The sequence below is a fragment of the Lampetra fluviatilis genome, unplaced genomic scaffold (genome assembly GCF_964198595.1).
Source record: "Lampetra fluviatilis unplaced genomic scaffold, kcLamFluv1.1 SCAFFOLD_378, whole genome shotgun sequence".
In the NCBI taxonomy this organism is placed as follows: domain Eukaryota; kingdom Metazoa; phylum Chordata; class Hyperoartia; order Petromyzontiformes; family Petromyzontidae; genus Lampetra; species Lampetra fluviatilis.
Window position 1 is genome coordinate 62501 of NW_027621000.1, and position 15236 is coordinate 77736.

The window sequence follows — 15236 nt, forward strand, 5'->3', positions numbered from 1 at the left end:
AGCGATTTCCAAGCTCGATGGAATTCGGAGCGAGAGAAACGATGCCCCGTAACGCACATGAGAGCAATCCGGGCCAATTTCTCCCGTTTGATGGGGTCTATGTGTAAAAATTTTGACTTTTTTGAGTGCACGTGCAAATCTGCTGAAAAAGCCTGTGGAAGTTTCACGGCGTTCGTACGATATTTGGCGACGCAAAAATGAGCGATTTCCCAGCTCGATGGAATTCGGCGCGAGAGAAACGATGCCCCGTAACGCACATGAGAGCAATCCCGGCCAATTTCTCCCGTTTGATGGGGTCTATGTGTACAAATTTTGACTTTTTTGAGTGCACGTGCAAATCTGCTGAAAAAGCCTGTGGAAGTTTCACGGCGTTCGTACGATATTTGGCGACGCAAAAATGAGCGATTTCCCAGCTCGATGGAATTCGGAGCGAGAGAAACGATGCCCCGTAACGCACATGAGAGCAATCCCGGCCAATTTCTCCCGTTTGATGGGGTCTATGTGTACAAATTTTGACTTTTTTGAGTGCACGTGCCAATCTGCTGGAAAAGCCTGTGGAAGTTTCACGGCGTTCGTACGATATTTGGCGACGCAAAAATGAGCGATTTCCCAGCTCGATGGAATTCGGCGCGACAGAAACGATGCCCCGTAACGCACATGAGAGCAATCCGGGCCAATTTCTCCCGTTTGATGGGGTCTATGTGTAAAAATTTTGACTTTTTTGAGTGCAGGTGCAAATCTGCTGGAAAAGCCTGTGGAAGTTTCACGGCGTTCGTACGATATTTGGCGACGCAAAAATGAGCGATTTCCCAGCTCGATGGAATTCGGCGCGAGAGAAACGATGCCCCGTAACGCACATGAGAGCAATCCCGGCCAATTTCTCCCGTTTGATGGGGTCTATGTGTAAAAATTTTGACTTTTTTGAGTGCACGTGCAAATCTGCTGAAAAAGCCTGTGGAAGTTTCACGGCGTTCGTACGATATTTGGCGACGCAAAAATGAGCGATTTCCCAGCTCGATGGAATTCGGAGCGAGAGAAACGATGCCCCGTAACGCACATGAGAGCAATCCCGGCCAATTTCTCCCGTTTGATGGGGTCTATGTGTACAAATTTTGACTTTTTTGAGTGCAGGTGCAAATCTGCTGAAAAAGCCTGTGGAAGTTTCACGGCGTTCGTACGATATTTGGCGACGCAAAAATGAGCGATTTCCCAGCTCGAGAGAATTCGGCGCGAGAGAAACGATGCCCCGTAACGCACATGAGAGCAATCCGGGCCAATTTCTCCCGTTTGATGGGGTCTATGTGTAAAAATTTTGACTTTTTTGAGTGCAGGTGCAAATCTGCTGGAAAAGCCTGTGGAAGTTTCACGGCGTTCGTACGATATTTGGCGACGCAAAAATGAGCGATTTCCAAGCTCGATGGAATTCGGAGCGAGAGAAACGATGCCCCGTAACGCACATGAGAGCAATCCGGGCCAATTTCTCCCGTTTGATGGGGTCTATGTGTACAAATTTTGACTTTTTTGAGTGCACGTGCCAATCTGCTGGAAAAGCCTGTGGAAGTTTCACGGCGTTCGTACGATATTTGGCGACGCAAAAATGAGCGATTTCCCAGCTCGATGGAATTCGGCGCGACAGAAACGATGCCCCGTAACGCACATGAGAGCAATCCGGGCCAATTTCTCCCGTTTGATGGGGTCTATGTGTAAAAATTTTGACTTTTTTGAGTGCAGGTGCAAATCTGCTGGAAAAGCCTGTGGAAGTTTCACGGCGTTCGTACGATATTTGGCGACGCAAAAATGAGCGATTTCCCAGCTCGATGGAATTCGGCGCGAGAGAAATGATGCCCCGTAACGCACATGAGAGCAATCCCGGCCAATTTCTCCCGTTTGATGGGGTCTATGTGTAAAAATTTTGACTTTTTTGAGTGCACGTGCAAATCTGCTGAAAAAGCCTGTGGAAGTTTCACGGCGTTCGTACGATATTTGGCGACGCAAAAATGAGCGATTTCCCAGCTCGATGGAATTCGGAGCGAGAGAAACGATGCCCCGTAACGCACATGAGAGCAATCCCGGCCAATTTCTCCCGTTTGATGGGGTCTATGTGTACAAATTTTGACTTTTTTGAGTGCAGGTGCAAATCTGCTGAAAAAGCCTGTGGAAGTTTCACGGCGTTCGTACGATATTTGGCGACGCAAAAATGAGCGATTTCCCAGCTCGAGAGAATTCGGCGCGAGAGAAACGATGCCCCGTAACGCACATGAGAGCAATCCGGGCCAATTTCTCCCGTTTGATGGGGTCTATGTGTAAAAATTTTGACTTTTTTGAGTGCAGGTGCAAATCTGCTGGAAAAGCCTGTGGAAGTTTCACGGCGTTCGTACGATATTTGGCGACGCAAAAATGAGCGATTTCCAAGCTCGATGGAATTCGGAGCGAGAGAAACGATGCCCCGTAACGCACATGAGAGCAATCCGGGCCAATTTCTCCCGTTTGATGGGGTCTATGTGTAAAAATTTTGACTTTTTTGAGTGCACGTGCAAATCTGCTGAAAAAGCCTGTGGAAGTTTCACGGCGTTCGTACGATATTTGGCGACGCAAAAATGAGCGATTTCCCAGCTCGATGGAATTCGGCGCGAGAGAAACGATGCCCCGTAACGCACATGAGAGCAATCCCGGCCAATTTCTCCCGTTTGATGGGGTCTATGTGTACAAATTTTGACTTTTTTGAGTGCACGTGCAAATCTGCTGAAAAAGCCTGTGGAAGTTTCACGGCGTTCGTACGATATTTGGCGACGCAAAAATGAGCGATTTCCCAGCTCGATGGAATTCGGAGCGAGAGAAACGATGCCCCGTAACGCACATGAGAGCAATCCCGGCCAATTTCTCCCGTTTGATGGGGTCTATGTGTACAAATTTTGACTTTTTTGAGTGCACGTGCCAATCTGCTGGAAAAGCCTGTGGAAGTTTCACGGCGTTCGTACGATATTTGGCGACGCAAAAATGAGCGATTTCCCAGCTCGATGGAATTCGGCGCGACAGAAACGATGCCCCGTAACGCACATGAGAGCAATCCGGGCCAATTTCTCCCGTTTGATGGGGTCTATGTGTAAAAATTTTGACTTTTTTGAGTGCAGGTGCAAATCTGCTGGAAAAGCCTGTGGAAGTTTCACGGCGTTCGTACGATATTTGGCGACGCAAAAATGAGCGATTTCCAAGCTCGATGGAATTCGGAGCGAGAGAAACGATGCCCCGTAACGCACATGAGAGCAATCCGGGCCAATTTCTCCCGTTTGATGGGGTCTATGTGTAAAAATTTTGACTTTTTTGAGTGCAGGTGCAAATCTGCTGAAAAAGCCTGTGGAAGTTTCACGGCGTTCGTACGATATTTGGCGACGCAAAAATGAGCGATTTCCCAGCTCGAGAGAATTCGGCGCGAGAGAAACGATGCCCCGTAACGCACATGAGAGCAATCCGGGCCAATTTCTCCCGTTTGATGGGGTCTATGTGTAAAAATTTTGACTTTTTTGAGTGCAGGTGCAAATCTGCTGGAAAAGCCTGTGGAAGTTTCACGGCGTTCGTACGATATTTGGCGACGCAAAAATGAGCGATTTCCCAGCTCGATGGAATTCGGCGCGAGAGAAACGATGCCCCGTAACGCACATGAGAGCAATCCCGGCCAATTTCTCCCGTTTGATGGGGTCTATGTGTAAAAATTTTGACTTTTTTGAGTGCACGTGCAAATCTGCTGAAAAAGCCTGTGGAAGTTTCACGGCGTTCGTACGATATTTGGCGACGCAAAAATGAGCGATTTCCCAGCTCGATGGAATTCGGAGCGAGAGAAACGATGCCCCGTAACGCACATGAGAGCAATCCCGGCCAATTTCTCCCGTTTGATGGGGTCTATGTGTACAAATTTTGACTTTTTTGAGTGCAGGTGCAAATCTGCTGAAAAAGCCTGTGGAAGTTTCACGGCGTTCGTACGATATTTGGCGACGCAAAAATGAGCGATTTCCCAGCTCGAGAGAATTCGGCGCGAGAGAAACGATGCCCCGTAACGCACATGAGAGCAATCCGGGCCAATTTCTCCCGTTTGATGGGGTCTATGTGTAAAAATTTTGACTTTTTTGAGTGCAGGTGCAAATCTGCTGGAAAAGCCTGTGGAAGTTTCACGGCGTTCGTACGATATTTGGCGACGCAAAAATGAGCGATTTCCAAGCTCGATGGAATTCGGAGCGAGAGAAACGATGCCCCGTAACGCACATGAGAGCAATCCGGGCCAATTTCTCCCGTTTGATGGGGTCTATGTGTAAAAATTTTGACTTTTTTGAGTGCAGGTGCAAATCTGCTGAAAAAGCCTGTGGAAGTTTCACGGCGTTCGTACGATATTTGGCGACGCAAAAATGAGCGATTTCCCAGCTCGAGAGAATTCGGCGCGAGAGAAACGATGCCCCGTAACGCACATGAGAGCAATCCGGGCCAATTTCTCCCGTTTGATGGGGTCTATGTGTAAAAATTTTGACTTTTTTGAGTGCAGGTGCAAATCTGCTGGAAAAGCCTGTGGAAGTTTCACGGCGTTCGTACGATATTTGGCGACGCAAAAATGAGCGATTTCCCAGCTCGATGGAATTCGGCGCGAGAGAAACGATGCCCCGTAACGCACATGAGAGCAATCCCGGCCAATTTCTCCCGTTTGATGGGGTCTATGTGTAAAAATTTTGACTTTTTTGAGTGCACGTGCAAATCTGCTGAAAAAGCCTGTGGAAGTTTCACGGCGTTCGTACGATATTTGGCGACGCAAAAATGAGCGATTTCCCAGCTCGATGGAATTCGGAGCGAGAGAAACGATGCCCCGTAACGCACATGAGAGCAATCCCGGCCAATTTCTCCCGTTTGATGGGGTCTATGTGTACAAATTTTGACTTTTTTGAGTGCAGGTGCAAATCTGCTGAAAAAGCCTGTGGAAGTTTCACGGCGTTCGTACGATATTTGGCGACGCAAAAATGAGCGATTTCCCAGCTCGAGAGAATTCGGCGCGAGAGAAACGATGCCCCGTAACGCACATGAGAGCAATCCGGGCCAATTTCTCCCGTTTGATGGGGTCTATGTGTAAAAATTTTGACTTTTTTGAGTGCAGGTGCAAATCTGCTGGAAAAGCCTGTGGAAGTTTCACGGCGTTCGTACGATATTTGGCGACGCAAAAATGAGCGATTTCCAAGCTCGATGGAATTCGGAGCGAGAGAAACGATGCCCCGTAACGCACATGAGAGCAATCCGGGCCAATTTCTCCCGTTTGATGGGGTCTATGTGTACAAATTTTGACTTTTTTGAGTGCACGTGCCAATCTGCTGGAAAAGCCTGTGGAAGTTTCACGGCGTTCGTACGATATTTGGCGACGCAAAAATGAGCGATTTCCCAGCTCGATGGAATTCGGCGCGACAGAAACGATGCCCCGTAACGCACATGAGAGCAATCCGGGCCAATTTCTCCCGTTTGATGGGGTCTATGTGTAAAAATTTTGACTTTTTTGAGTGCAGGTGCAAATCTGCTGGAAAAGCCTGTGGAAGTTTCACGGCGTTCGTACGATATTTGGCGACGCAAAAATGAGCGATTTCCCAGCTCGATGGAATTCGGCGCGAGAGAAACGATGCCCCGTAACGCACATGAGAGCAATCCCGGCCAATTTCTCCCGTTTGATGGGGTCTATGTGTAAAAATTTTGACTTTTTTGAGTGCACGTGCAAATCTGCTGAAAAAGCCTGTGGAAGTTTCACGGCGTTCGTACGATATTTGGCGACGCAAAAATGAGCGATTTCCCAGCTCGATGGAATTCGGAGCGAGAGAAACGATGCCCCGTAACGCACATGAGAGCAATCCCGGCCAATTTCTCCCGTTTGATGGGGTCTATGTGTACAAATTTTGACTTTTTTGAGTGCAGGTGCAAATCTGCTGAAAAAGCCTGTGGAAGTTTCACGGCGTTCGTACGATATTTGGCGACGCAAAAATGAGCGATTTCCCAGCTCGAGAGAATTCGGCGCGAGAGAAACGATGCCCCGTAACGCACATGAGAGCAATCCGGGCCAATTTCTCCCGTTTGATGGGGTCTATGTGTAAAAATTTTGACTTTTTTGAGTGCAGGTGCAAATCTGCTGGAAAAGCCTGTGGAAGTTTCACGGCGTTCGTACGATATTTGGCGACGCAAAAATGAGCGATTTCCAAGCTCGATGGAATTCGGAGCGAGAGAAACGATGCCCCGTAACGCACATGAGAGCAATCCGGGCCAATTTCTCCCGTTTGATGGGGTCTATGTGTAAAAATTTTGACTTTTTTGAGTGCACGTGCAAATCTGCTGAAAAAGCCTGTGGAAGTTTCACGGCGTTCGTACGATATTTGGCGACGCAAAAATGAGCGATTTCCCAGCTCGATGGAATTCGGCACGAGAGAAACGATGCCCCGTAACGCACATGAGAGCAATCCCGGCCAATTTCTCCCGTTTGATGGGGTCTATGTGTACAAATTTTGACTTTTTTGAGTGCACGTGCAAATCTGCTGAAAAAGCCTGTGGAAGTTTCACGGCGTTCGTACGATATTTGGCGACGCAAAAATGAGCGATTTCCCAGCTCGATGGAATTCGGAGCGAGAGAAACGATGCCCCGTAACGCACATGAGAGCAATCCCGGCCAATTTCTCCCGTTTGATGGGGTCTATGTGTACAAATTTTGACTTTTTTGAGTGCACGTGCCAATCTGCTGGAAAAGCCTGTGGAAGTTTCACGGCGTTCGTACGATATTTGGCGACGCAAAAATGAGCGATTTCCCAGCTCGATGGAATTCGGCGCGACAGAAACGATGCCCCGTAACGCACATGAGAGCAATCCGGGCCAATTTCTCCCGTTTGATGGGGTCTATGTGTAAAAATTTTGACTTTTTTGAGTGCAGGTGCAAATCTGCTGGAAAAGCCTGTGGAAGTTTCACGGCGTTCGTACGATATTTGGCGACGCAAAAATGAGCGATTTCCAAGCTCGATGGAATTCGGAGCGAGAGAAACGATGCCCCGTAACGCACATGAGAGCAATCCGGGCCAATTTCTCCCGTTTGATGGGGTCTATGTGTAAAAATTTTGACTTTTTTGAGTGCACGTGCAAATCTGCTGAAAAAGCCTGTGGAAGTTTCACGGCGTTCGTACGATATTTGGCGACGCAAAAATGAGCGATTTCCCAGCTCGATGGAATTCGGCGCGAGAGAAACGATGCCCCGTAACGCACATGAGAGCAATCCCGGCCAATTTCTCCCGTTTGATGGGGTCTATGTGTACAAATTTTGACTTTTTTGAGTGCACGTGCAAATCTGCTGAAAAAGCCTGTGGAAGTTTCACGGCGTTCGTACGATATTTGGCGACGCAAAAATGAGCGATTTCCCAGCTCGATGGAATTCGGAGCGAGAGAAACGATGCCCCGTAACGCACATGAGAGCAATCCCGGCCAATTTCTCCCGTTTGATGGGGTCTATGTGTACAAATTTTGACTTTTTTGAGTGCACGTGCCAATCTGCTGGAAAAGCCTGTGGAAGTTTCACGGCGTTCGTACGATATTTGGCGACGCAAAAATGAGCGATTTCCCAGCTCGATGGAATTCGGCGCGACAGAAACGATGCCCCGTAACGCACATGAGAGCAATCCGGGCCAATTTCTCCCGTTTGATGGGGTCTATGTGTAAAAATTTTGACTTTTTTGAGTGCAGGTGCAAATCTGCTGGAAAAGCCTGTGGAAGTTTCACGGCGTTCGTACGATATTTGGCGACGCAAAAATGAGCGATTTCCCAGCTCGATGGAATTCGGCGCGAGAGAAACGATGCCCCGTAACGCACATGAGAGCAATCCCGGCCAATTTCTCCCGTTTGATGGGGTCTATGTGTAAAAATTTTGACTTTTTTGAGTGCACGTGCAAATCTGCTGAAAAAGCCTGTGGAAGTTTCACGGCGTTCGTACGATATTTGGCGACGCAAAAATGAGCGATTTCCCAGCTCGATGGAATTCGGAGCGAGAGAAACGATGCCCCGTAACGCACATGAGAGCAATCCCGGCCAATTTCTCCCGTTTGATGGGGTCTATGTGTACAAATTTTGACTTTTTTGAGTGCAGGTGCAAATCTGCTGAAAAAGCCTGTGGAAGTTTCACGGCGTTCGTACGATATTTGGCGACGCAAAAATGAGCGATTTCCCAGCTCGAGAGAATTCGGCGCGAGAGAAACGATGCCCCGTAACGCACATGAGAGCAATCCGGGCCAATTTCTCCCGTTTGATGGGGTCTATGTGTAAAAATTTTGACTTTTTTGAGTGCAGGTGCAAATCTGCTGGAAAAGCCTGTGGAAGTTTCACGGCGTTCGTACGATATTTGGCGACGCAAAAATGAGCGATTTCCAAGCTCGATGGAATTCGGAGCGAGAGAAACGATGCCCCGTAACGCACATGAGAGCAATCCGGGCCAATTTCTCCCGTTTGATGGGGTCTATGTGTACAAATTTTGAGTTTTTTGAGTGCACGTGCCAATCTGCTGGAAAAGCCTGTGGAAGTTTCACGGCGTTCGTACGATATTTGGCGACGCAAAAATGAGCGATTTCCCAGCTCGATGGAATTCGGCGCGACAGAAACGATGCCCCGTAACGCACATGAGAGCAATCCGGGCCAATTTCTCCCGTTTGATGGGGTCTATGTGTAAAAATTTTGACTTTTTTGAGTGCAGGTGCAAATCTGCTGGAAAAGCCTGTGGAAGTTTCACGGCGTTCGTACGATATTTGGCGACGCAAAAATGAGCGATTTCCCAGCTCGATGGAATTCGGCGCGAGAGAAACGATGCCCCGTAACGCACATGAGAGCAATCCCGGCCAATTTCTCCCGTTTGATGGGGTCTATGTGTAAAAATTTTGACTTTTTTGAGTGCACGTGCAAATCTGCTGAAAAAGCCTGTGGAAGTTTCACGGCGTTCGTACGATATTTGGCGACGCAAAAATGAGCGATTTCCCAGCTCGATGGAATTCGGAGCGAGAGAAACGATGCCCCGTAACGCACATGAGAGCAATCCCGGCCAATTTCTCCCGTTTGATGGGGTCTATGTGTACAAATTTTGACTTTTTTGAGTGCAGGTGCAAATCTGCTGAAAAAGCCTGTGGAAGTTTCACGGCGTTCGTACGATATTTGGCGACGCAAAAATGAGCGATTTCCCAGCTCGAGAGAATTCGGCGCGAGAGAAACGATGCCCCGTAACGCACATGAGAGCAATCCGGGCCAATTTCTCCCGTTTGATGGGGTCTATGTGTAAAAATTTTGACTTTTTTGAGTGCAGGTGCAAATCTGCTGGAAAAGCCTGTGGAAGTTTCACGGCGTTCGTACGATATTTGGCGACGCAAAAATGAGCGATTTCCAAGCTCGATGGAATTCGGAGCGAGAGAAACGATGCCCCGTAACGCACATGAGAGCAATCCGGGCCAATTTCTCCCGTTTGATGGGGTCTATGTGTAAAAATTTTGACTTTTTTGAGTGCACGTGCAAATCTGCTGAAAAAGCCTGTGGAAGTTTCACGGCGTTCGTACGATATTTGGCGACGCAAAAATGAGCGATTTCCCAGCTCGATGGAATTCGGCGCGAGAGAAACGATGCCCCGTAACGCACATGAGAGCAATCCCGGCCAATTTCTCCCGTTTGATGGGGTCTATGTGTACAAATTTTGACTTTTTTGAGTGCACGTGCAAATCTGCTGAAAAAGCCTGTGGAAGTTTCACGGCGTTCGTACGATATTTGGCGACGCAAAAATGAGCGATTTCCCAGCTCGATGGAATTCGGAGCGAGAGAAACGATGCCCCGTAACGCACATGAGAGCAATCCCGGCCAATTTCTCCCGTTTGATGGGGTCTATGTGTACAAATTTTGACTTTTTTGAGTGCACGTGCCAATCTGCTGGAAAAGCCTGTGGAAGTTTCACGGCGTTCGTACGATATTTGGCGACGCAAAAATGAGCGATTTCCCAGCTCGATGGAATTCGGCGCGACAGAAACGATGCCCCGTAACGCACATGAGAGCAATCCGGGCCAATTTCTCCCGTTTGATGGGGTCTATGTGTAAAAATTTTGACTTTTTTGAGTGCAGGTGCAAATCTGCTGGAAAAGCCTGTGGAAGTTTCACGGCGTTCGTACGATATTTGGCGACGCAAAAATGAGCGATTTCCAAGCTCGATGGAATTCGGAGCGAGAGAAACGATGCCCCGTAACGCACATGAGAGCAATCCGGGCCAATTTCTCCCGTTTGATGGGGTCTATGTGTAAAAATTTTGACTTTTTTGAGTGCAGGTGCAAATCTGCTGAAAAAGCCTGTGGAAGTTTCACGGCGTTCGTACGATATTTGGCGACGCAAAAATGAGCGATTTCCCAGCTCGAGAGAATTCGGCGCGAGAGAAACGATGCCCCGTAACGCACATGAGAGCAATCCGGGCCAATTTCTCCCGTTTGATGGGGTCTATGTGTAAAAATTTTGACTTTTTTGAGTGCACGTGCAAATCTGCTGGAAAAGCCTGTGGAAGTTTCACGGCGTTCGTACGATATTTGGCGACGCAAAAATGAGCGATTTCCCAGCTCGATGGAATTCGGCGCGAGAGAAACGATGCCCCGTAACGCACATGAGAGCAATCCCGGCCAATTTCTCCCGTTTGATGGGGTCTATGTGTACAAATTTTGACTTTTTTGAGTGCACGTGCAAATCTGCTGAAAAAGCCTGTGGAAGTTTCACGGCGTTCGTACGATATTTGGCGACGCAAAAATGAGCGATTTCCCAGCTCGATGGAATTCGGAGCGAGAGAAACGATGCCCCGTAACGCACATGAGAGCAATCCCGGCCAATTTCTCCCGTTTGATGGGGTCTATGTGTACAAATTTTGACTTTTTTGAGTGCAGGTGCAAATCTGCTGAAAAAGCCTGTGGAAGTTTCACGGCGTTCGTACGATATTTGGCGACGCAAAAATGAGCGATTTCCCAGCTCGAGAGAATTCGGCGCGAGAGAAACGATGCCCCGTAACGCACATGAGAGCAATCCGGGCCAATTTCTCCCGTTTGATGGGGTCTATGTGTAAAAATTTTGACTTTTTTGAGTGCAGGTGCAAATCTGCTGGAAAAGCCTGTGGAAGTTTCACGGCGTTCGTACGATATTTGGCGACGCAAAAATGAGCGATTTCCAAGCTCGATGGAATTCGGAGCGAGAGAAACGATGCCCCGTAACGCACATGAGAGCAATCCCGGCCAATTTCTCCCGTTTGATGGGGTCTATGTGTAAAAATTTTGACTTTTTTGAGTGCACGTGCAAATCTGCTGAAAAAGCCTGTGGAAGTTTCACGGCGTTCGTACGATATTTGGCGACGCAAAAATGAGCGATTTCCCAGCTCGATGGAATTCGGAGCGAGAGAAACGATGCCCCGTAACGCACATGAGAGCAATCCCGGCCAATTTCTCCCGTTTGATGGGGTCTATGTGTACAAATTTTGACTTTTTTGAGTGCAGGTGCAAATCTGCTGAAAAAGCCTGTGGAAGTTTCACGGCGTTCGTACGATATTTGGCGACGCAAAAATGAGCGATTTCCCAGCTCGAGAGAATTCGGCGCGAGAGAAACGATGCCCCGTAACGCACATGAGAGCAATCCGGGCCAATTTCTCCCGTTTGATGGGGTCTATGTGTAAAAATTTTGACTTTTTTGAGTGCAGGTGCAAATCTGCTGGAAAAGCCTGTGGAAGTTTCACGGCGTTCGTACGATATTTGGCGACGCAAAAATGAGCGATTTCCAAGCTCGATGGAATTCGGAGCGAGAGAAACGATGCCCCGTAACGCACATGAGAGCAATCCGGGCCAATTTCTCCCGTTTGATGGGGTCTATGTGTAAAAATTTTGACTTTTTTGAGTGCACGTGCAAATCTGCTGAAAAAGCCTGTGGAAGTTTCACGGCGTTCGTACGATATTTGGCGACGCAAAAATGAGCGATTTCCCAGCTCGATGGAATTCGGCGCGAGAGAAACGATGCCCCGTAACGCACATGAGAGCAATCCCGGCCAATTTCTCCCGTTTGATGGGGTCTATGTGTACAAATTTTGACTTTTTTGAGTGCACGTGCAAATCTGCTGAAAAAGCCTGTGGAAGTTTCACGGCGTTCGTACGATATTTGGCGACGCAAAAATGAGCGATTTCCCAGCTCGATGGAATTCGGAGCGAGAGAAACGATGCCCCGTAACGCACATGAGAGCAATCCCGGCCAATTTCTCCCGTTTGATGGGGTCTATGTGTACAAATTTTGACTTTTTTGAGTGCACGTGCCAATCTGCTGGAAAAGCCTGTGGAAGTTTCACGGCGTTCGTACGATATTTGGCGACGCAAAAATGAGCGATTTCCCAGCTCGATGGAATTCGGCGCGACAGAAACGATGCCCCGTAACGCACATGAGAGCAATCCGGGCCAATTTCTCCCGTTTGATGGGGTCTATGTGTAAAAATTTTGACTTTTTTGAGTGCAGGTGCAAATCTGCTGGAAAAGCCTGTGGAAGTTTCACGGCGTTCGTACGATATTTGGCGACGCAAAAATGAGCGATTTCCCAGCTCGATGGAATTCGGCGCGAGAGAAACGATGCCCCGTAACGCACATGAGAGCAATCCCGGCCAATTTCTCCCGTTTGATGGGGTCTATGTGTAAAAATTTTGACTTTTTTGAGTGCACGTGCAAATCTGCTGAAAAAGCCTGTGGAAGTTTCACGGCGTTCGTACGATATTTGGCGACGCAAAAATGAGCGATTTCCCAGCTCGATGGAATTCGGAGCGAGAGAAACGATGCCCCGTAACGCACATGAGAGCAATCCCGGCCAATTTCTCCCGTTTGATGGGGTCTATGTGTACAAATTTTGACTTTTTTGAGTGCAGGTGCAAATCTGCTGAAAAAGCCTGTGGAAGTTTCACGGCGTTCGTACGATATTTGGCGACGCAAAAATGAGCGATTTCCCAGCTCGAGAGAATTCGGCGCGAGAGAAACGATGCCCCGTAACGCACATGAGAGCAATCCGGGCCAATTTCTCCCGTTTGATGGGGTCTATGTGTAAAAATTTTGACTTTTTTGAGTGCAGGTGCAAATCTGCTGGAAAAGCCTGTGGAAGTTTCACGGCGTTCGTACGATATTTGGCGACGCAAAAATGAGCGATTTCCAAGCTCGATGGAATTCGGAGCGAGAGAAACGATGCCCCGTAACGCACATGAGAGCAATCCGGGCCAATTTCTCCCGTTTGATGGGGTCTATGTGTACAAATTTTGACTTTTTTGAGTGCACGTGCCAATCTGCTGGAAAAGCCTGTGGAAGTTTCACGGCGTTCGTACGATATTTGGCGACGCAAAAATGAGCGATTTCCCAGCTCGATGGAATTCGGCGCGACAGAAACGATGCCCCGTAACGCACATGAGAGCAATCCGGGCCAATTTCTCCCGTTTGATGGGGTCTATGTGTAAAAATTTTGACTTTTTTGAGTGCAGGTGCAAATCTGCTGGAAAAGCCTGTGGAAGTTTCACGGCGTTCGTACGATATTTGGCGACGCAAAAATGAGCGATTTCCCAGCTCGATGGAATTCGGCGCGAGAGAAACGATGCCCCGTAACGCACATGAGAGCAATCCCGGCCAATTTCTCCCGTTTGATGGGGTCTATGTGTAAAAATTTTGACTTTTTTGAGTGCACGTGCAAATCTGCTGAAAAAGCCTGTGGAAGTTTCACGGCGTTCGTACGATATTTGGCGACGCAAAAATGAGCGATTTCCCAGCTCGATGGAATTCGGAGCGAGAGAAACGATGCCCCGTAACGCACATGAGAGCAATCCCGGCCAATTTCTCCCGTTTGATGGGGTCTATGTGTACAAATTTTGACTTTTTTGAGTGCAGGTGCAAATCTGCTGAAAAAGCCTGTGGAAGTTTCACGGCGTTCGTACGATATTTGGCGACGCAAAAATGAGCGATTTCCCAGCTCGAGAGAATTCGGCGCGAGAGAAACGATGCCCCGTAACGCACATGAGAGCAATCCGGGCCAATTTCTCCCGTTTGATGGGGTCTATGTGTAAAAATTTTGACTTTTTTGAGTGCAGGTGCAAATCTGCTGGAAAAGCCTGTGGAAGTTTCACGGCGTTCGTACGATATTTGGCGACGCAAAAATGAGCGATTTCCAAGCTCGATGGAATTCGGAGCGAGAGAAACGATGCCCCGTAACGCACATGAGAGCAATCCGGGCCAATTTCTCCCGTTTGATGGGGTCTATGTGTACAAATTTTGACTTTTTTGAGTGCACGTGCCAATCTGCTGGAAAAGCCTGTGGAAGTTTCACGGCGTTCGTACGATATTTGGCGACGCAAAAATGAGCGATTTCCCAGCTCGATGGAATTCGGCGCGACAGAAACGATGCCCCGTAACGCACATGAGAGCAATCCGGGCCAATTTCTCCCGTTTGATGGGGTCTATGTGTAAAAATTTTGACTTTTTTGAGTGCAGGTGCAAATCTGCTGGAAAAGCCTGTGGAAGTTTCACGGCGTTCGTACGATATTTGGCGACGCAAAAATGAGCGATTTCCCAGCTCGATGGAATTCGGCGCGAGAGAAACGATGCCCCGTAACGCACATGAGAGCAATCCCGGCCAATTTCTCCCGTTTGATGGGGTCTATGTGTAAAAATTTTGACTTTTTTGAGTGCACGTGCAAATCTGCTGAAAAAGCCTGTGGAAGTTTCACGGCGTTCGTACGATATTTGGCGACGCAAAAATGAGCGATTTCCCAGCTCGATGGAATTCGGAGCGAGAGAAACGATGCCCCGTAACGCACATGAGAGCAATCCCGGCCAATTTCTCCCGTTTGATGGGGTCTATGTGTACAAATTTTGACTTTTTTGAGTGCAGGTGCAAATCTGCTGAAAAAGCCTGTGGAAGTTTCACGGCGTTCGTACGATATTTGGCGACGCAAAAATGAGCGATTTCCCAGCTCGAGAGAATTCGGCGCGAGAGAAACGATGCCCCGTAACGCACATGAGAGCAATCCGGGCCAATTTCTCCCGTTTGATGGGGTCTATGTGTAAAAATTTTGACTTTTTTGAGTGCAGGTGCAAATCTGCTGGAAAAGCCTGTGGAAGTTTCACGGCGTTCGTACGATATTTGGCGACGCAAAAATGAGCGATTTCCAAGCTCGATGGAATTCGGAGCGAGAG